This window comes from Nothobranchius furzeri, chromosome 15 (assembly GCF_043380555.1).
Source record: "Nothobranchius furzeri strain GRZ-AD chromosome 15, NfurGRZ-RIMD1, whole genome shotgun sequence".
NCBI classification, from domain to species: domain Eukaryota; kingdom Metazoa; phylum Chordata; class Actinopteri; order Cyprinodontiformes; family Nothobranchiidae; genus Nothobranchius; species Nothobranchius furzeri.
This window is the reverse complement of record NC_091755.1, coordinates 60,464,985-60,488,661: the sequence shown is the minus strand read 5'-3', so window position 1 is coordinate 60,488,661 and position 23,677 is coordinate 60,464,985.

Below are 23,677 nucleotides of genomic sequence, written 5' to 3'. Positions count from 1 at the left end.
CAAAGGAAGCATGATGTTGTCGTGACATAGCTGACTGCCTCTGAATTGACACACATGACGGCGCCTGAGGGCAACACATGGAGAGTCCCTCATTCCTTTCAGAGTCTACAAAGTCCAGTTTTGTTTATTTTCTTGGTGTGTATTTGTAACTGTTAATCGGTTAACACCAAGTTTCTGGTGCCTTCCTTTTACTCATTTCACCCTCCCCTTGTCTTTTTACTTCTTACCCCTCTTTTTCCCCCTTGCTCCCCACCGGCTCCCTCCAGATGTGTTAATCAGGACTCCCTGTTAACACATGATTCACCCCATATGTCTTCTACAGCACCAGGCCCCAATGGGGGGCTGAGATTGCGTGTGTGTGTGTGTGAATGTGTTCAACACTGATGTGTCTTTAGTTCTAGCTCAGTTTTTGTGTATGTGAGTAATGTGTGTGTGTGTGTGTGTGTGTGTGTGTGTGTGTGTTTGTGTATGTGGTTGAAAATCCACCATGCTTGCTGGGGCTTTCTCCAAAGGGCTGCTGCTGTCGGCTCAAATCAGCATCCTCTCCCCATGAGTGAACACACTAATCCATTTGTGTATCTGAGTACATGTTGTGTGTGCGCCTGCATGTGTATGTAAGCATGCTAATCCAGGGGAGGGCCCTGCCTAACACTCCATGAAAACACTCCATTCACCAGCAATTAGAGGCAGGGGCCCAAGGCCTGGCACTGCACTTCCACTGGGAGAGAGGGAGACAAAAGAGGAGGAGAAGATAAGGTTCCTGTGTTTGGTGTCTACCATGAAGAGGATGGATGATGGAGAGAACAACACCTGCCAAATTGGAAGTGGCAGGTGAATGTTTGAACTTGGTCACAATTTCCCACTACTTCTCAGAAACTCAGAAGCTTAAAGATACCCTGAAAAAGGCAGTAAGACCTTGAACTTATCATTTAGGACTGAGAAAAACAAATCCAATTTTATGATACATTCTAAAATCTGTAATTATTTTTTATAATTTGAAAATGCCATAATAATAATAATAATAATAATAATAATAATAATAATAATAATAATAATAATAATAATAATAATAATACACATTCTGACTTATATAGGTTAAAAAAGCTAAAAAAAATAAAATAAAGAAAAGCTGAGTCATAAAAAAGTGGCTCAACTGCATTTTGAAAGATTTCATCACAACAATACTGTAATTGCTTTGCATCTTTTAGGCTGCACAGAGATGTTTGCACAAAGAAATCTCTTTCAAATGCAGCCCAGACTAATGTTTCATATTGATCTGCCACAAATGTTACTGAACAAAATTATAAATATTAGTTTTTACCAAAGACAAAACAAAATTAATTAGTGTCACCTCCAGGTGATGAATCAGATCAGAAGTAGAACACATTTTAACAAGACAACATATTTTTGCATCACTAAAAGTCTTGTGAATTACAAACAGTTATTAGGTAGGAGATGTCAACAATATGAGGCAGAATCACATAGTTGGCAGTAACAGCCTGTGTCATACTTAAGTTGTACTAATGCATAATAAAAGCATTCTCTAAATCTAATTCTGTAGCTGAGTATGAACATAGAGTAGGTGGTTTCCCTGGTTGTGTTGTGGACCGACACTGGGATATTAACATCAGGTGGAGCCTTAAAGCCATAGCCATGGAGCATAACCTTGAAAACTCCACTTGAAAACATTTCCCTGACTTTTATATCGCTATTTATGTTGACAGCACCTCGACTGCTTAGAACTCTCAATCAATCAAATCCTGTTTCCAAACGTCGTCAGTGGCTCTTACAGAAACAAAAAAGTGCCTTTTAACATGAATGAAACAGCATTGCTTTTGAACTCTGAGGTCCTTCGCAGAGCCCTCCTCCCTCTCATCCTGACGTTCCTCCTCCCTCCTGACTTTCCTGCCAGCTTTAATCTTTAATGCTCATTCCTGAATAGGTTTGTAATAAAGAACAGGTACAGTAAGTAGCATAAAATATTGATTTTGTACATTTCCTTATGAATTTTTATTCCGTGGAATGATTAAATTTTTCATATTTTGTGCACTTGGGAGATTTCTGATAAATTCATCTCAGTTTATTGTGTGTGAGCACACAACTGGTGCTCCCAATTTAGAGGAATGAATAATGCAGCCCTGCCCTGTGTGTTGCTGTGTGTGTGTTTATAGAGTTTCATAATGCTCAGGTGTGCAAAACCTGCTTGGAAACGTAAGATGTAAGTGTGTGTTTGAGATTAGCAAAGGGATCCTTTGTCTCTTGTACAAAATAAATCTAAGGTTGGATTATTGCCAAAGATGACACAGTGGATTGTATGTCTGTACATACAGTGTTGTTAATGTCTTTCCTGAGGGGCAGCTGTGACAGGATGATTAGTGCAATGCTATGATTAGTCATGCAGACCAGTGGGCACAGGCTCCCCGAAGAAACCCATGAGATATGAAGGAATAAAAACTTAAAAGGAAAAATAATTTCTTTCTATTTATCTCTGCTGTTGTACTTAAAAGCTGTCTCTCGGCAGTCTGCAGATGATTTTAGAGGACTGCTTTAAATCAGTTCACGCTTGCATCGAGACAGCTCAGTGTCATAACCTTTTGTACGCACATACCGGTCTTGTCTGGCTCATTCACCCGGGTACATGAATTTTCCACTGCAGAGCAAGGATAAGCAGTCCTAGGAATACGTTTAGCAACATTCAAGATACGAATGCATGCTGTTAATCTCATTGCAAATATAATGCCTTAATAATGACTACAACTAAAATCTGACCATCTCTTGACCATCTCTGGTGTGATACCAAAACTGAAATCAGAAAGTGACATCTCATTGAAATTCTATTGATTTTGGTTGTTGAACAAATGTGAAAACATAAAAAAATAATCCCTTTGATGATTTGCCAACGGGGTAAGGACTTGATTTGTAACTAAACTCTGTGATTGTGAAAAGTGATTGTGTTTTGAGAGGACCTTGAGCGTGAGTTTGAACAGGATCAATGGTCGCTTTGGGAAAGCCGATGGTGATCAATGAGAATGGATTTAGCATGGGGGCGGGGATCCGTCACAGCACCACGGCAACCAAAGCTGCTGAAAAAGACTTTATGAATATTAAACAGCATAAAGGGTCGATAACTGGGATGGAGCAGCTATCGCGGGACACTGAGGTGGGTTGGTGCAAATGTGGACGCATAGAAAAATGTTCATATCTGAAATTCAAATTAAGTAATTGACTTGTAATGAATATTTCCCTGAAATACAAAGACAGTCATGAGTTATCAATCACCTGGTGTTCCCATACTGACGACACAAGCATTGTGTCCACTCCACTCACTTGTGGACCATTCCACTTCAACTCACCCCCCCCCCCCCCCCCCCCGCTCCCTTTACTGCTGACAAGCTGAGTGGTGTGATGGGAGAGCATAGTAAATAAATGAATAAGCAGACAAAGTGTGTTTGCAGTGCAATGTGACCTCTCTCCTAATATAAACCAGGCTCTCTCTGCACCCCCAGCAGATGAACTTGAGGCCCATTCAAGGGTATGCTTGTATAATAATAAGCCTGGCGTGTTTAAGTGTGTGTTTGCTAGTGGGTGGGTAAATGAATGACTGGGTGAAAAATATACCAGCTATTAGGAAAGCAAATTGGGCTGGCGTTGCCTTGCTTTATTTGAGTGTGGAGTGCTGTCACTAATATGATCTGACATGGTCCCACAAGACCTGAGAAGTGTGTGTTTGTTTGTGTCCAAATGCACACATACGTACATGTGCAAACATGAGGCAGGAGATGGTTAAACCATTTTAAAATGTGATTTCCATTAAGAATCACCATTTATTTTCTCTCCAAATATTTTGGATCAACAGAAACCTTCTCTAAATCAGTGATGAAGATGGTTCTAGTTGCATGAACTTTCTCTTTGGGTTGCTTTGTTTTAAGAAGCCAAAGTCTCTGGTTCAGACATGAACAATGTGGTTAGCGACAAGAAAACATGCCTCACCACAAACATTCCTCCTACATTTACAGATGTTACAATTCTTGGTTTCTGGTAAATTAAACTGGTCAATAATGTTATGTTGTGTTTTAAATTAGTGTAAAATTCTTATATTAAAATTACAATAAATATATAAAAACCAGTACTGTCCCATCTATCCATGACAGTATATATACAATTGTTTTCATGTATTTCAGAAACTTTTTAACATGACAAAAATGATCCTTCACCCTCCTCCACCTCTTCATGCAGCAACCACCTCCAAACTCGTTTAATTCCACAAATTAAAATTCAGCTGTGCACTTTTGTACTCCTTCAATAAAGGTTGTCTACATGTTCATATCGTCTGACGTCTTCTGCAAGACTTTAAACGTCATTTAATGCAGACGTTTTATATTGGTTCAGTGCTAATTCATAACCTGAAATTCTTCTGATTTGAATTAATTGTGTTTGTTATCTGCATGACTTGTTTGGATGTACAAGGATTTGTGTGCTACTGTGTGTGTGTGTGTGTGTGTGTGTGTGTGTGTGTGTGTGTGTGTACCAGTCTATACATCAAAGTGAGGACCAAACCAAGTTTTTTTTTTACCTGCAAACTGAGGACATTGTACCAAAGTGAGAACATTTTGCTGGTCCTTACTTTGGTTCGATGATACAGAGCTCTACTGGTTAGTTTTAGTTAAGGTTAGGGTTAGGAGTAGACTGGTTATGGTTAGAGTTAGTGAGGGTTAGGCACAATTCAGTCACTAATGTGAATGGAAGTCAATGGTAGTCCTCAAAACGAATGCTAGACTAGAGTGAGTGTGTGTGTGTGTGTGTGTGTGTGTGTGTGTGTGTGTGTGTGTGTTTGTGTGTGTGTGTGTGTGTGTGTGTGTGTTTGTGTGTGTGTGTGTGTGTGTGTGTGTGTGTGTGTGTGTGTGTGTGTGTGTGTGTGTGTGTGTGTGTGTGTGTGTGTGTGTGTGTGTTAGACTATCTGGGAAGTCCAAGGCTGTCTCTGCGTGACGGGGCGATCAATGTAACCGGTCTGGCATAGAGATGGAGGAAACTGTCAGAGCTGAATTAGATGTTAAATCTTTTCGACAAAATGTATTGTGTTCAGAATTTATCATGTGCTGTTTCCAGCCCTGTGATGTATGTTGCAGTAACAGTGTGTGTTGGTGTGCTTCTTGGCTGTGTATGTGTGTCTAAAGCTGCAAAATACCCTACAGGGGTGTCCGAGGACTGAAGTGACTGTCATTGTTCATCCTTACAGAAGGACCGTTTTACTTTTTATTTACTGTCTTTAAGTTTCCTTTTTTTCCCAAACGTTCTTAATCAGCCACATATTTGAGCTTGTTCCATCTGTCCTTACTGTTTCTGTCTTTTATGAGTGTACTCCCTGCAGGCCATTCTCCAAGACGGCCATCTTTCATTTTTCTGTCTTCTTTCAAATGGAATATCTTAGACCAAAAGGATAACACATTCATCCCTGCTATCGCCTGTGTCTCTTCAATTTTTCTCCTCCCTTATCCATCACTTTTCACTCCATCACTCCCACTCTACCTCTGTGTGCTCCTGCGCCAGTAAGTCTGCCCTCTGATTATGGAGTCGGCTGTCTAACATAAATTAATCTGCTAACTGCAATACCAGCCATGCTGTTCTACTCTGCGTTTTAACTTTTTTTATGTGAAGAATTGTATTTTTTCTTTTATTTGTCTTTAAAAAATGGCTAACATAACATAATTTATAACATGATTTTAAGGTTCAGTCATGAGCAACACATTGTTCCAGACCCATGTCATCTTTCTTTTAAAAACAAAAATGAAAACATATATTAGGGTTAGGGTTAAAAGATCATTGCAACATGCAGGCCTCAGACCGTCACCTCTGTCACAATAATAAATAATCCTGCTTTACATGACCAATCAATGCTTCTGTAGTAAACTCTGCAGTAATGCATCAAAATATCCATGCATTCATTTTCGTCTGCTTATCTGGAGTCGGGTTGAGGGAGCAGCAGCCTAAGCAGAGAGGCTCAGACTTCCCTCTCCCCAGCCACTTGGGCGAGCTCCTCCAGGGGAATCCCAAGATATTCCCTGGCCAGCCGAGAGACATAGTATCCATGGGTCTTCTCCCACTGGGACATGCTTGGAAAACCTCACCAGGGAGGCATCCAGGAGGCATCCTAATCAGATGCCTGAGCTACCTCAACTAGCTTCTCTCAATGTGGAGGAGCAGCGGATCTAATCCGAGCTCCACAAGCTTTTCACCCTATCTCTAAGGGAGAGCCCAGACACCATGTAGAGAAAACTCAATGCGGCACTTGTACCTGCAATCTTATTCTTACGGTCACTATCCAAAGGTCGTAACTATAGATGAGGGAAAGTCCGTAGATTGACCGGTACAATGCTCGCATCACTGCAGACACAGCACCAATCCACCTATCAATCTTGCGCTCCATCTTTCCCACACTCGTGAACAAGACCCCAGAATACTTAATCTCCTCTACTTGGGGCAGGACCTCATCCCTGACCTGGAGAAGGCATTCTACCCTTTTCTGACTTGAGACTGTGATCCCACCTGCTTCACACTCGGCTGCAAACATCTCCAGTAAAAGCTGGCGATCATGTTCTGTTGAAGCTAACAGGACCACATCATCTGCAAAAAACAAAGACCTGATCCTTAGACCACCAAAACGAATCCCCTCAACACAATGGCTGCACCTAGAAACCCTGCCTATAAAAGTTATGGACAGAATTGATGCGTCATAATACAGGCACCAAATCAAAGAAAGGCTAATCTGACCGGAGAAAGGACAGAATAATGTCAATACAGGAAAGGCAGTGGCAGAGGTGTAGACATTCTTTGATTCTTGGTTGCAATTGCAATGCAAATGTTTTTCACTCTGAATTAATGCAGTGAGAAAATATAATAAGAGTTTGCAGCCAACCGTGATTACATACAGATTCGGCTATTTCTCTAAAACAAGACAAAACAAAAAATAAAACAAAAAAGAAACTGGAAATGTAGCTAAGTTATGTAGATCCACTGTCATGCTAACATCAGTGATATCACTAAAGGCTGGCACTGAATGGAGACATGATTGAGTTTGTGAATCCACAAACTCCCCAATATAAAAGAACAAGGTTAACCATTAGGGATGAGCCGGATACTCGTTTCAGACGAGTATCCGGTATGGACAACGCATTTTTGACGAATACGAGCATGAAACGAGCAAAACTAGTAAATATCTGTAATCGTGCTGAAGGAAAATCCTCATTGGGTAACTGACTGTGTTCACGCTCTGTGATTGGCCAGTCACATAGAGTGCCCGCCCCTCCCTACACCCAAAACTGCAGCCAGCCGGGAGCGCAGTCCGTCCTGTTCATCCACGCACACACACAGACAGTAACGGATTTCGCTGTGATTACTTCACTGTTGCTCACGTTTCTTCAGTTTTCCCTAGGTTTTCTTCAGCTCGCCTCTTTTTCAGTTGAATATTTAAAGTTACTTTTTTCGTAACTTACATGGTGCATTTGACAAGACAGAGCTGACGTGCTGTGTTACTACCTCCGCTCCGGTCGGGTTTTTTGGTTTTTGAACTCCCTTTCTCTCCTTCTCTCTCTCTCTCTCTCTCTCTCTCTCTCTCTCTCTCTCTCTCTCTCTCTCTCTCTCTCTCTCTCTCTCTCTCTCTCTCTCTCTCTCTCTCTCTCTCTCTCTCACACACACACACACACACACACACACACACACACACACACACACACACACACACACACACACACACACACACACACACACACACACACACACACACACACACCTTAATCAACATAGTTTTGTTGATCCTTGTGTGTGAAAATGTCAAGAACGTTAAGAAAAAAATCAGTTTGATGAAATTAAAATAAAAAAAATATATAAAGTTGTGTCTGGTTCTAGTATTTCATATTTCCTAGTTCCTGCTGCGTGATTTCAGATGTATTAATCCATGCACTCAAATATTAATGCTCTGATTTTATTGAAAAAGTTGTTCTGTAATACTTCCTTTACTATTGTGATCAAAAATATTTAATCTAAATTCTGTGGCTGCTCTGTAAATAGTTTTCAAATAAACAATACACATATCAACTTCTGATCAATCCATATCAATTTCAGACTTAAAATAATATATTGATGTAAACCACACCCACTTCCGGGTTATGCCATGCCTGTTCAGAGTACAGATACAGATAATTTAGTTGGTTGAACAGATACAGATACAGATAGTGGTGTACTCGCTCATCCCTATTAACCATTAACACCCAAATGTAAAGCGTGAACAACCGAGGAACAGTCTGACTCACCAACCAGCACTTCTTACAAAACCATGATCTTTGACTTTCAGCTCTTTGTACTTGGTAATTCAGTAAATGTAATGAAAATGTACCATGGCACAAATTATGTCAGCCTAACCCTAACCCCCTACAGGATTTGTCGTGTTTTATCATATCTTCAAACAGAACCTGGAAGAGTCACCCCAGTTTTAACACGTGTATTTTCAGCAAATCAGCTGGAGCTTACTCCTGCAACAATTACTATAAAATCAGACAGATGTGCCAAACTGCTTTCTGTTTAATTTTTTTAATCTGAAAACTGACCTGAGTATGGTGAAAACTTTTCAATACAAATAACACTGGCTAGTTTAATTCTCTCTCTCTCTCTCTCTCTCTCTCTCTCTCTCTCTCTCTCTCTCTCTCTCTCTCTCTCTCTCTCTCTCTCTCTCTCTCTCTCTCTCAGTAATTGTTAGCTCTATTTCAAACAGGGAATTTAAAAGATGGCATTGGCATGATTTCTGTTTATAAAGCTGTTGGGACCTTATCTAATTATTCAGCAGTTGCCTCAAATAGAAAACTAATAAACTGGATTTACGTCCTGCAGACAAGATCAAAAAGACAGCTGAGTGGACGGTCAACCAAATTTTAGATGTAATTTACTAATTATGAACTTTTGGAACAAGGAAACCTACAGATGAAATCAAATATATGTCCGTGCTATTTTAGGAAAACTTCCTAAATTTGGAAATTGACCATTTCCATCCTGACATTTGCAGATACAAAATTGCCCCACATGCATCCTGTGGCGCTACATTGCAGCACGAGTGGGGGCTTAATCTGGGAGCAGTGGTCCCAGTGAGAAGTCGACCGCAGCAATTAAAAGGAAGATGAAAGACACCAGGCTGCCTGCTGAATAATTAAGACTGGTTTGATGAGGAGGCATGCAGGAGCTCCAGGGGAAGGTTGACTGTTACTCCTTATAAGATGAGAGTGTCCAGTGATATGTGCATGTAAAATAAATAAAATATAAAACCTTTTTGCTTTTTGTAAACAGCTCTACATCGACTTTTAAACCATGCAAACAAAAAAACTGTCTGAGATTTCGACTAGTCCAGATATGTGAGGGAATCAGCCTCAGAGAAGTTATTCAACAGTAGTGTCCCCACATGTGGTCCAAAGTGGGGCAGCATTATGCAAAACTACACAGCAGGGTCATTAGGCCCATTGATCGACTAGAATCTGGTGAGGTGCAACAAAAAGGAGAGAACAGAACACCAATCCATGAAGGGAAGAGTTTGATCTGTAAATCTGAAAGAAAATGAGCACTGCAGGCGTTCTGAGACACAAGCAGGGAGAAGAAAGGGAGCAAGAGATTGAGGCAGACACAGCAAACAGGAACTCTCCCAGGAGTGTTTTAGCCAAATGTATTTAAATGTATTCTGCTAATTACAAAACTCTAAACACATACACGCTGATGCAAACACTGCATGGCATTTTGTAGCACCGTTGTTCCAAGGTAATTACATGCACTCTCCTAACACACGTTGTGGGTCTTTGTGCATCTGTGAGTGTTTCCGTGCGTGTGAGGAGGAGTGAAGCAGATAAAAACAGACTTACATGCAGCAAAGACGATAAGCGGAACCTTTTCCCACAAAGATTAAGTGCTGTGGATTAAAGCATGGATATGTGTGTGGCTGCTTTTCTCTCTCCCCTCTGAAGATGAATCAGGCACTATTATAGCTCAAACAAAAACATTTACTTCAAAACAGCTCAAGTGTCTTGGGGAATTCTATCATCACTCACAACCAGTTTGTGGTGGAATAATAATAAAACACTCATCTGCATCTGTTGAATAATTTGAAATTTGATTTCACAGGAGTTCAGTGTTCTCCGAGTTATACAGTAGCTGTTTCAGTGGTATTCAAACGGGCATTCGAACTAAAGAAAAGGTAAACTAACAGAAAACAGAGACACGGATGACAGTGTGGATAGGACTTGTCAGATCAAGTGTAGATACTACTCTCCAGCCACCTGCTTGTTTGACCATTTCATTGGTTTATTGACTGGATGCTGTCTGTTCATTGGCTGGACACACACCTCTCACCGTTCTCTTGTTTTCTCTCGTTAAATTGTTTTTATTTACTTTTTCTTTCTTTCTTTTATTATAACATTATTATGTTTATCCATCTTCCACTAATGTAGCTAATTGACTCAAAGTTGTCTGTCTAGTATACAGACATTATGTTCATGGATCAGCTTCCAATTCTGCTGTAAACAATGAAGCCAAAATGTGCTGTTGACAAATGCTGCCATATTGTTTATTTCAAACATGAGTCAATGCACTCTGGTTGTGAACCTGAAAGTCCCTTATACTCCCCTGCACTCAATCAGGGTGTTTCTGAAACCATAAATAAATAAAACATCTGGGTTTCTATTTAGATGCCTAGTTAATTCCATTTACTTCGACTCGGCCTAGAGAAAGTAGAGGGAAAATACCAAACCGTGCCCTTGGAAACTGTGGTCGGACAAGCTGCACTGGTCTGAGTTACTCTGAGTAGTGCTCCTGGAAAACTAGCTAAAGAGACAGAAAGTTGTTGCAGCATCAGTCTGGGTCGACTTTTACGTCTCAGCATCCAGAATGATAATGAATCGCGCAAGCGGGAAACCCTTACTGGTAGGTGTGTATTTGAGCCGGCCAATCAGGTGGTAGTGGGCGTGTTAGCCCGGACTAGTCCTGAGTGAACCATCAGAGGATAAGGGTCGAAAAACCGCCCAATAGGATAGGAAAAAGTGCCAGGACACACAGGTATGAAAACAATATATGCAATGCAGGCCGGGTCGAGTGGTACCAGATGTGAAACCGCTATAAGTCCAACAGGGACAAGACCGATAATCTGAAGTTGCAAGTGTCGTATTCTGGCCACAGAGGGTGGTGGGGGTCTGAGTGGCATTTCATTAACCATGTAGAGGGTCATTTTAGCACATCCTGGCTCAAGAAAAATATTTAAAATTATGAAAAAGTTGTGCAGTATGGCTTTAATTCTTCCTCCCTCTTTGAAAAGACTGAAACATTTTTTCAAACAACAGAATAAAAATACACTTTAGGCAATTGTTTATGTGTTAACGTTTCATATAGTTCTTAGGTTTCTAATATGTTTAGTTCATTTATTTTATGACCTAAAACCACGACTGTGTTTTGAGAAGGCAGGACTTTCAGGGAAACATCTTGGATGCACAGACTGAAAAAAATAAAGAAAAAAGAATTAGAATGGTCAGACGCTATTATTGGGAATTATTCTCACACAATAGCTGAACAAAAGAAACTAAGACCTTAGTAAGGGGCATCGTGTTATTGATACAATACAAGCAAAGTGAGGCAGTGATGGCTTGGTTCATTTCAGCGACTCGTCTTTCCTCATCAGGTAGTAACAATGTTGTGTCTTTCATGAGTACACTTCAATTATAACATGTCATCTTCAGATGAAAAGAAGGAACATATTTTCTGCCAGCACTATGACGATCTTTATGTGATAAACTCAGGCATTTTAATGCTGCTGTGATCAGACCCACAAATTCAAATTGATACAAGTACATTTCATATCGTGTGGTTTATAATTTTATTGTTTCATTTTACTTTTCATATTTCTAGACAAATTTGGTTTTATTGTTGTGGAACTTAACCATATTCTTGGCTTTAAGCTGCATCCCTTTCTGCTCCTCTGTAATAATCTTTCCAGTTTATTGACAATATGGTTTGTGCATCATGCGTCCTCAGCTGAACTCAATACTGTGGCAAAATAGTTGTCAGTGAGGCGGTGAAAAAGAGTCCATAGATTACAGAAACTTTTTACCTTTACTGCTTTTGATTTTCGAATCATAAATACACACAGATGCTTCTTTGTGTTGCTGTGACTTGGACAAGGATCTGGTTAGAGCAACACGGTGCAGTCTGAAGTAAATCAAAAAGAAAAGCCTATTTTTCGTGTGTGAGCGATGGGGATATGAGCAAGGAGAAGAGAAAGAAAGATGTGTCTCTCGGGATGCATTTTAATTTGCTCAATTGCCCTATATTCTCTTGCAGTTTTTGTTTTGATGATGATGACGCTTTGCATATCACCACCCTCCAAGCATAAAGGATGTGCACATGAGGGAGACCTGTGTGTGTGTGTGTGTGTGTGTGTGTGTGTGTGTGTGTGTGTGTGTGTGTGTGTGTGTGTGTGTGTGTGTGCGTGTGTGTGTGTGTGTGTGTGCTTGTATTTGTACCCTTGCAAAGACTGGATTTGGGTGCCAGTAGAGCGCTGTGATTGTTGAGGCACAAGACTGTTTGGGCCTGCTGAGGCTCTAATGAAACATGGCTAGACTGACCTGTTAAAATCATTTTGCTTCTGATACTGTCTGTCACTTCACTCTTCACATGCCCAGACGAAGCGGTGGAAGCAGTTACGATGTGGCTGGAGCAAGAGGATTCTTTAAACAAGAGGACAAAACTGACTCCAGACCAAATCTGTACACTCCTGGACCTCTGCTTACCTATTTCAAACACAACAACAAGTTTTACAGGCAAAAACATGGATGCGCCATGGGCTGCCTGGTATCACCTATCATCACCAACATGTACATGGAGGAAGTGGAAACCATACATGACTGGAGCATCAGAGAAATTTAGAAGAATCTTCTCCAAACGCAACATCCCAGTAAACATTAAACCCAACAACACCCTCAGATAGAAATTGGTCCAACCAAAAGACAAAACACCTGAACAGAAGCTTAGTGGTGTCGTTTATGCAGTCCAGTGTAGTGAGGACTGTCCAGACCTTTACACTGGGGAAACTAAACCACATCTACACAAGAGTATGGCACAACACAGGAGAGCCACCTCTTCAGGTTGACTCTACAGTCCACTTACACCTGAAGGACCCTAACCCATGAATCTGATTTGTTTTTAAACTGGGAGGGGACACTCCTTATCCTCCAGTGAAGAAAAACATTATTATTCATTATGAATTCTCTTTTTCTTGTTTTGTTTATTGTTCTAATTTGAAGGAGCAGTGTTGATTGCAGTGGACTTACACAAACAGTCGTTGACATTGTGGTGCTGGGGAGTGTAATCATGCTTTGAAAAGAAACATCATTCAAATCAGAGAGCAGATGGAGCACACGCTGCACCTGCCACCTTCAGATGGCAGTATGGGGAGTTAATTAAGATCCATATTTATTCAAGCTGTCATGTATTAAGGAGCTTAGAAACAGTCAGAGGTCAAACCTTTCTGTGGATTGTCAGAATTATTGCTGCTGTCAAAATAAAATTGTAATTTAGATGTCTCCACTAGCTGAAAACAATGGCACACAGTTAGTAAATTGGACTAGGCTGGCTGTTCACTGAATGTTGGCACCAGAGCAGCAGTATCTCACCGGCTAGTGACACTCCTTCTGCTTCACCTCTCATCCCACTGAAATGCTGTGCACAATATCACTGTACATCTTTCATCAGTGGGTCCACACTTTGTCAGTGCCCACACAGCGATAGAGCCTGCTGTTATTTTAATATGAAAAGTGCATACAAAAATGCCAGTTAAGCCTCATGTTTATTGCTCTGCTTGGGCTGCTGGAAGAGTGAAGGAACAAGAGTCCTTTACTGTATGTTTATTGCTGTAACTGAGTTAAGTTGGATTAAATTGGCTGAGATGTACGTGGCTGTGTGTGTATCATGCTACAGAGAGCAGATAAAGAAAAACAATGATTTATTTTTGTTAGTTTTATGGCCACAGTGAAACTGCAGGCCTGTCCTGGCAGCCTGCCCATCCCCCTTTATTCCAGATGTTACCATGGTGAAACTTATGGGTGGTATCCTGGCAACCAGACAGCGGTTTTGGGAGCTGGAGACGACAGTTGTATGAGAATGATGGATAGATTATGAGAGAGAGAGAAAATTGAATAGTCTCCACTCTTTCTCTGTTGTTTTTTCCCCCTCCAGAGGCCAAGGTCTGGTGTTGATTTAGGCCCTGTCTTAATGTGATTATCACCCCAATGTCTAGAGCTATGCTCATTCCCTCTGAAACATTGATTTCCATTTAAAACTGTAATTGAGTGGAGCAAACATTGGTATTAGCTATTCTCACTCACCATTGCTCTTCTGTGCTCTGTCTTACAGCATAAACTGCTTAGTTTTTCAGAAGTCCGTGGAGGGTGAGTTTCATTGGCTAAATTCCAGAAACAAGACTGGTTGTTCAGAACAGAAAGGGGGAAACTGGGTTTTTGCCAACAGCTGTTGAAGCTGCAATTTCAAAATTGGAAAACAAATGAACTTAAAACATTTTTTTCCATGCCTCTTAACAACATTCTAAAATAGTATAGCTATTAATATGTTGAGGACATAAAAAATTAATAAAAACATTAACTATTACTATCCATTCAGTACACACTCACGTATTTTGCAACAGAACACCACAGGTGTGAGAGGTTCTCAGGTCAATAATATTAGAGAAAGAGAAACAGCCGGCTGCTACTACAACTAGAGTCCCCCTCCCCAAAAAACCCCCCACAGTTTGAAGTCACGGACAACAAAAGACACCTGGACCGAGAAAACGGTGACTGGTGTTTAGTGCTATCTTGTTTTTGCTGGCAATATGGGTTTCCAGTTCCGGCAGAAGCATCTCAGGGAAGATACCCGAGAGGAGGGGTGAGTGCTCCATGACAGTGTAATATTGTAAATGACAAAATGATTTGATGTACATAAACTTGTCAGAGTGAATGAGCATGGGTCCTCTGTTTCTCCACAGGGCTGTGTCCTGTCTTCTTTCCTACTCACACGTTGCAGACTCACCTACTCTGGAAGGAATGTTCTTAAGTTTCCGGATGGCATATTGGTAATAGCTTTGCTGCGAGGGGTGGACAATGCTCCAGGTCAGGTGTTGGATGCTGTGATTGAACGGTGACAATTCCTTTTTAAAACAAAATGACACAAAACCTCAAAAAACACAAATTTTATGTTAGCTGATTTTATATATCAAATTGTTGTTTCTATTCCAATTTCTTCGCAAGCCCTCCACAGAACTCAGTTGAATGTCTGACAACACATTTTAAGGAACTAGGAAATGAACTCTTCATTTACTCCACAAACCATTCCAGACAGCACCTGCACTGTTGACTCACAGGTGTGTTTTGGTAGGAGCAGGTAGCCTCTTAGGTTGTAGTGTGATATTACATGTCTGTTTTTAAAGCCATACTATGCGAATTTTCATATTTTTAAATCGTTTTCTTGAGCCAGTACGTGCTAAAATCACCCGTTACATGGCTAACGAAACGTCACTCAGACTCTAACCATCCCCTGTGGCCAGAACGTCCCACTTGCAACTTCAGAGTGGCTGGCCTTCATCTGTTGGACTTCATTCTTCTAAATGAGTAATAAAAGAAAGAGCCAATGAAAAAAAAATAGCATGAGGCATTTGGGAGGGAAAAAGGTAGACGAAAGAGAGAAAAATCAGCTGAGAAATCTGTTTTTATGTTGAAAGGAGAAAAAACGGAACAGATGAATTGTCTAATTAGCTGAGACCAAATTGTGGGGAAGTTTCTTTTTGGCTAGACAGATTGACGCACTTTTTCACTCATTTGCATAATCATTCTCATTCTCGGAATATAAATACTCACACTGGGAGAGGAACTCAGAGTTCACCGAGAGAAATGAACGTGAGACTAGTATCACAAGGCAAATCATTTGTGGTAGAATTATTATTGTCAGCTATGTTTCATTATTAGTGTATTTTAATTGCTGTAACTACACTGTAACACATAAGAAACATGCTTCCAATACCTTAAGTGTCATAACTGCAGCAACATGGTGTCTACTTTGTTTCTTCAAATCTTTTGAGTGCACCTCGGTGTGTGCACTTATGGAGGAGGATTCAAGGGCAGCTTAAAGTGATATTCTGTACGGGAGTATGAATGTCGAGGTGGGGAGTGATGGGGAGCACAAAGGGACTGAGAGAAGAAGAGGAGGGTGAGGAGAAGGAGACAGCAGCAGTAGATGCTGTAAAGATAGTGGCATTGTTGGGGTCTTTTTTTGTTGCTTAGCGTTTTTATTCCTCTCGTCATTCTCCCGCCTCCTCTAAGTACAATAGAATAAGAGAGCTGACATTCAGCCCAGGTGTGAAGAAGCCAGGCAAATGACAAAACATAGCCTAACACTGCTGTCACCTGTGTTGGGAGGGTGTGTGTGTGTGTGTGTGTGTATTTGTTCATCCTTGGGTACAGACAAACAGGCCAGACATTTTGTTCCCAAGGACACAAAGAAACAGCTTTCTCACTTGTGTTTGACGTGTCTTGGTTTAAAGTGACTGGCACCCTTCGTCCCAGAGACTTTACTCATTTACATGTTAACTTTCTTCAACGAGAGCGGTTTGTATCAACCAACTTCTTGGTCTTCATCTTGTTTGGAAGTGTGATGCGTCCAAGGCCTGCTGGACAGGCATGCTGTTGTGGTGTTGGTGGGCCCCATTGAAATGCCAGCTGAGTGTCTAAAGAGACAACTTCACTGATCAATCAGGAAACTCCTCATTCATTATTCACACTGAGCCCAGGGCCACCACACACTGTCATCAATGCCTTCATTGATTATCAGGCCTCATCAGCATTTGTTTGGCTTGTCAAATCAATGCCTTTTTAGCGCACGCCATCCCTGCAGGAGACCACAGATGAATATTTCATATCTCCCTCCAATCCAAACATAATTTATAGCATCACACACATAACTTTCCCTTGTTCTTACCAGACATACTCGTGTTGGTTTTTATTCGATAGTTTTGGGAAAGAACAATGGAAGAAGACAGGAAATCGTGTCCTTGTTAATAACGCACCCTCGTCACTGAATGCTGTTGATTAAGGAGTGTTTCCAGGAATGGAGGCCATGTTGTTGAAGCCAGAGCAATGGAGATAGATGGGAAAGTATTCTGGCCCAAGCACCAAATGTGGTGAAAGGCCTATGGTAACTCAGGTGTTTATTCTTTACTATTATTATTATTATTGAGCTGAATACATTACGTTTGGATGGACAATAGTCTTGCAGCAAAAATATAGCATATTTGAAACCCTCCTGGACCCGTTCTGAACCATGTTTGCATGTTCTTCCCATTCATGCACAGTTTGGTTTCTTTAATTTTGGGTACTCCAGTTTCCTCTGACAAATAAGAAAAAAAAATGTGTTTTTTAGGCTAACCAGGACCTCCAAATTCTCAGAAGGTGTATGTGTGGGGGAGAATGTCTCCATGTTGGCTGGTGTTCTGTCTAAAGCCTTCTTTCTACTGGACAAAAATGTGGCGTGTAACAAAATAGAGGTGTTTTACCCGCAAGCTCACTTCCATTCGGGAGCAATTCTGACACAAAATGGGAGCGAAAGTGTTCCATACAGCTGATCCAGTGAGGTCACAAAATCACGATAGAGTTGCAACACCACGCGTGATTTAAAAAGTTACATGCAAGGAGGAAGCCAGCTGCATGTTTCCAAAAAGGTCTGTGGTTTATTTTGTGTTCTGTTTACATTGGCTACAGACTTTCACAGGAAATGACATAATGATCGGCACGTCACTTTTTATATGAAAGTTTCCGGATGTTTCACATTGCTTTTGTGTTCAACTCCTTGTCTGGACCGAACATAAACTGTAGAGTTTGACGTGTTTTGGAGGAGTAGTGCGTAATAAATAGACTCAAAACGTAACAGCGTCCCTTAGCTTCTGGGACGCGTTCAGAACATGACTTTTTGCTGCGGGTGAAAATGAACCCATCCATTATGACAACGGCTAATTGCTGCAAGTTTGTTTTTCAGCAGTCTTGCAACGCTGTCATGTCCGGTGGAAAGGAGGCTTAAGATGAATGCCACCTTTCACCTAATGACCACTAGAGATTGACATCAGCTTCCTATAAAAGGAACATGTATGTGAATTCAGACAATGGATGAATAAATAGAAGAAAATTAGGACAAGGTGCAAAATTCTATTTATTTCAGTAATTCATCTTAGACTGAGAAAGCATCTAAAGGCTCAGGAACCCTTTGCAGGTGTTTTGTAGTCATTAGCTGATTAGAGTATGGCACTTTGAGTCTAAAAAATTGCACTTTTCACAACATTCTAATTATCTGAGATTTTGAATGTGGGATTTTCAAAAGCAGAAAGCCATAATCATCGTCACAACTATAACAAATAAACTGTTGAAATATCTGGCTTTGCATGTAATGAGCCTATGTCATATATTAGTTGCATCTTTTAAGTCGACTTAGTGAAATAAGTTAACTTTTGCACCATGTTCACATTTTTAGAGTTTCACCTGTGTACTAGTAAATGTTGGATTAAATCCTAAAAACAAACTTTGTGTTGAAATCTCCTTCTGAAATTCCACAACACATGTGTGCGACAAAATGGACAAACAGTGCCCCCTAGAATAGTTAAAAAAAGTGACCCTTGGGTTCATTTGGACATGTTTCTCTGTGCCACCTACGACACAGCCCAACACCAAGTGTGTGGGGGTGTGGTAAAGGAGGGGGGTTAAAGTAAAACATAATCCTCATTTGCCACACAGGCTGGAGCACTGCCAAAATGTGGGGGCCTACATTGCTGCTTGCATGTTTAAATTAATTATCTTTTTGTTTATTTTAAATTAATGATCCTCCTTTAACTGTTTACTCGCAAATACTTGCATGTTGTCATGTCTGAAAAGTCACAATGGATTCTCAGCTCCCACAGAATTCACCCTGCAACACATCAGGGTGCGGATCCAGCTGAACTACTTTCAGAGGCATTGTTTTCAATAAGCTTTATGAATTTTGTGGCTTCATAATGGAGATGATAACTGTTACAAATCACGTAAGGACCTGCGTTTAATCTAAAATCTGGCAGGAGTGTGAAGGGATTTATTTCTTGTTTAATGGGGAAAAGATGTGAAATCTATTTCGGGGCAGCGCTGGTGGAAGATGAGACACCCAGCGAAACTATGCATGTTTGACTGCGCAGTTTTGACTTAAATCCTTAATATTTTCTGCAGTGGTTGTCATTGCAGAGTTAAATATTTCAGCCCATTTCTCTTGACTTCAGCTTCACCCCTGATCCACCTGTTTGTGTAGCGGTTATGACAGGTCAGTGTAGAAAAACCAGTGCTGACAGGCATGGCTTTGCTGGGAAATAGAGAAAGTGCACTCCCCTGCTTGTACTTGTGTGAATGTGTGTGCACGTGCATAAATACCCATGACAGGATGTCAGCAGGAAATGGAGGGACTTCCACAGCGGTGTTTACTTTAACATTTCAGCGAAAAATATCTGGCTTCATTCTAAACAGATAGATGGCATATGAACAAAGAAGGAATCTCTTATGGTCAGGAAGAGAAAACGAGGAGGGTAAACATCATCTACCAGACTAATATTTTTGTTTTTGGCTTGCTATATAGGGGATGGTGATGTGTGCAAATAAGGCTATTTTAAAGGTTATTTTGTAGACTTAACATGTGTTATTGGTCAAAGGCAGACCATGAGTATAGCTCCTTGACTTTATATTTTTTTGCTGGAATCAGATTCAGTGTTTGTATAGAAGCAGCTCTTCAGCCAGTATTTTCCAACTCAGCGCCCGTTTGTGAAAGAGAACAACCTTCCCAGGGGGAGTTACAAATGTTTCAAAATGTCCAAAGAAGATTTAGGACCACACTGACAACTAACTTGAGTTTGGAGCATGTTTTGAAATATGTGAGGGACACGTTCTCAAAACAGCTGCAGCGTGGTTTGAAGCATCTGGAACCCATGTCCAACTCTTCTCAATTACCTCTTAATATTAAAGGTGTGGAACATTGAAATAAAAAAACATTTTAAATATCCTATTTCTGATTATAGTCAGTCACTCAGTGTTTTCCATGCAGGCTGAACATGAAAATAGTCTCCTACACCTATCTCCTGCATTAGATTCTGATAGAAAATGGTGAAATGCTAGGGTTTGAAAAACCTGTCAGATCTACCTCACATTTTCACTTAAAGGTTGAATATTGAACACAAACACCAAAGTGACATCTAGTATGTGGAGGTTGTAGTTGCATCAATAGAGCAAGGTTTACAGCCGTCGGGATAACAGGTTCGCTGCGGTGAAATGTTTTATTTGGGTCCATCTGTTGTCGGCTTCACCTAAACACACTCTGGCTTTAGAAATGTTATGGTTGTTCCTCTTTAGAGCAGGATAATGACATCTTCTGGGCTCAGAAGCAGCTGCTTGACTTGCCGAGTCTGCCATTTTGCACAGTGCCAGCCTCGCTGTGCCAAGCAGACTGTGTGGCAACCTGCAACGGTTCCCTCTATAGGCTGGTAGATGTAAACATCAACCCAGTGTCATGCCCGCCAAAATAACTATTTGATAATTTTTTGATAAAAATACAGCTTTTAATTAAGTAGTGTATCTTTATTCTGCACACATCTAAACACCCTGTGGTGGTGTTTTTTTTTAAATTTAATGTAAGTTTTTCTTAAGTTTTTAAATATTCAACCTAACATTCATGGACTCACCCGTCTTAACTTGTGAAGGGGACGCCTGTTGTTGGTTTAGCATCCAGGACACAGCAGAGAGCGCCTTGACTAGTAGAGGCTAACCGTGAGCATTAGCAACATCACCACATAGCAGAACTCCACCACTCTAGTGTTATTTATGAAGATAAAACATCAACGTTGAAAGTCAGTGGAAGAGTTGCGTTGCTGTTATTCAATCCACGGCAAGCTGTCCCAACATCAGGAAATAAGATTCCAAAGCCTGCCATCTGAAGCTCAGCTGTGTCGTGGGTCACTTTTAGTTCCTGGAAGTGGTGCACCGGAATGAGAGACCACTGCAAATGTATTGATTAGAGTGTCCCACAAATTTAACAAGCATAAAAACTGTGCAAAATCCCTGGAGGTCCCATTGTGAAAAAAGTACATCTAAAAGGACAAATGTTTACATGTATTTATTTGGCAGATGCTTTTATCCAAAGCGATGTACAACTGTTAACCTGTAGGGCATGTTGTGATCTGTGGGGCAAAACAGAGCACCCGGAGGAAACCCACACTAGCAAGGGGAGAACTTACAACTCCACGCAGAAAGGCCACAGTTGGGTTTTAAACCTGCAACCTTCTTGCTGTGAGGCAACAATGCTAACAACTGTGCCACCCCGCAGCCCTACTTACACATACACTGGCAACTTTCTTATACCAGTCTCTATAATAATCCGTTGCACCCGCTTATGTCATCAGAATGCTTTCCTATTTTATAAGCTTCAATGTTTAACTGTTATTTGGAGATGCAGATCTTTAGAAATTAGTTGGAAACAGTGGTTCTTTTGAGCCACTGTTGATTTCATCAACACGCCTACATTTTTGAGAATGTAAATGTTCTCAGTCATAGAGGTTTTAGTTATGTCATCTTGCTTGTTCAGTTAAAAGGTCCCCCCCCCCCCCCCTTTCAAATGGCTAATTCAGTATGAACAAAGATGGTTGGTGGGCACAAATGTACCTTCCAGGTTTGCGTTCGTCCTGAGAATGCCCATGAAATGTGATTCTAACTGAATATTTGCGTATTTTCTCAGAATGTTGTGTTTACAACTAGTTGTCAGCAGTCAAAGCCCAGTGAGATGTTTGCTTTACTGCTTCTCTCAGGATTATCTTGGACAAATATTGCTAAACAAAGAGGTTCTGATGCACTTAAAACACAAACTTGAATGAATACTTATCCAAATCCTTCGAGCTCTTATCAGGGACTTTTGAGTCAATTGCTTTAATCACGAAGGCTTGAAAACCAAAACATAACTCATCTCCACTGAATCCCTTACTGCTTTCCTCTCCGTTCAACCTTTGTGGTTTTCCTTCTTTCATCTCTTTATCTTCCTCTTTGTTGACTGTTTGTTGGAGAGGATTAGTCAGATAGGGGAGCTCTGAGGACTATGTTTACTGTAAAGCACATTCAGGGCACATCTTTTCCCCCTTTTGGAGGTGTGTGAGTTAAATCCTTGTTTAACAGAAGTCTCAAAGTTTAAAAGTCTCTCTCTCTCCTTCGTTCACAATTGTTCATACACTATGCCCATGAAGATTTTCTCCTGTTTCAGCATCAGCTCCTGGCACTTGTCTTGTTCTTTCTCCGTATTGTTAACTTCCAAACTGGTGAGTGACTGCGCCCTCCAATCAGGAAACACAGACCGGCCTGAAGCCTTGTTGAGACCACCAGCACTGGATGCAGAGACTCAACCTAATACAGACATATCAGGATGTAGACAAATACATGTTCTGTCTTAATCTCTGTCTCAGTTTATTTTTGCACATAAATGCACGCTCACATGCAAGCATGCACGCGCGCACACACACATGCACATGCACACGGTTACAAGGCGTCCTCTGTGCCTGAGGCTAGGAATCAATGAAAGCAAACTCTGAAGTCTTTGACCTCTGGGTCTGGCTGTAGTGCGTCAGCAGGTATTTTCACTCATAATATCGCCAAGGGGGAACACACATTCACAGACATGCATGTATGCAAGCACACGCACACACACACACACACACACACACACACACACACACACACACACACACACACACGCACGCACGCACGCACGCACGCACGCACGCACGCACGCACACACAAACGAACATGACCCAGCATTGAAAAAATAGCAGAAAGAAAAAGGGAGAATTTTACTTAAATAATCACAAATAACTTTTTGTGACCGTATGTTTGTTCAGACTGTATTGCCTCAACTGGAGTTGGATTATTTTCATATCATACTTGCAAGATCCATGAAAATTGAATGTGTGTGTTTTAGAAATAGTTTAGCAGATACTCAAAGTGCAATGAAAAGGAACAATTCAGCTTTTTCAACTTAACTGTCACAGAACATGTACGAATATCTGAACAAACACAAGGACACAGTTCCAGAGTGTTGATGATCTAATGTTAGAAATACAGGGTGTGTCCCAGTATATAAACATAAAACAAGTTGTGAAGCAAACAGATAATCAAATGTACAAAAGGGCAATATTCTTCAAAAGAACACAGAATCACAAACTAAAGACTTTACAAGAACTTTCAAAAGTTCAAAACCACATCAATGAATCATAAATACACTGCAAGGAGCTGTAACCCCCATAAATTCATAGGGGGGTAAAAATAGATACATCATTGTCAAGATTAAACCAAGGTGACCATCATGCTGTGCAAAAGAACCGAACCAAACCAAAAAAGACTTATGCAGAGAAAATAATGAAGGGAGGTTGAAAGTCAAAGTTTTATCCATATCAAGAATTATATCAAATTTGTCCATTCTGAAAATTTCCTTACTGGTAAAACTGACATTAGATTAAAAAGACATGTAAAAAATCACTACTTCAGATTCCAAGGTGCAACGCGGTTAAGACAACCAACCA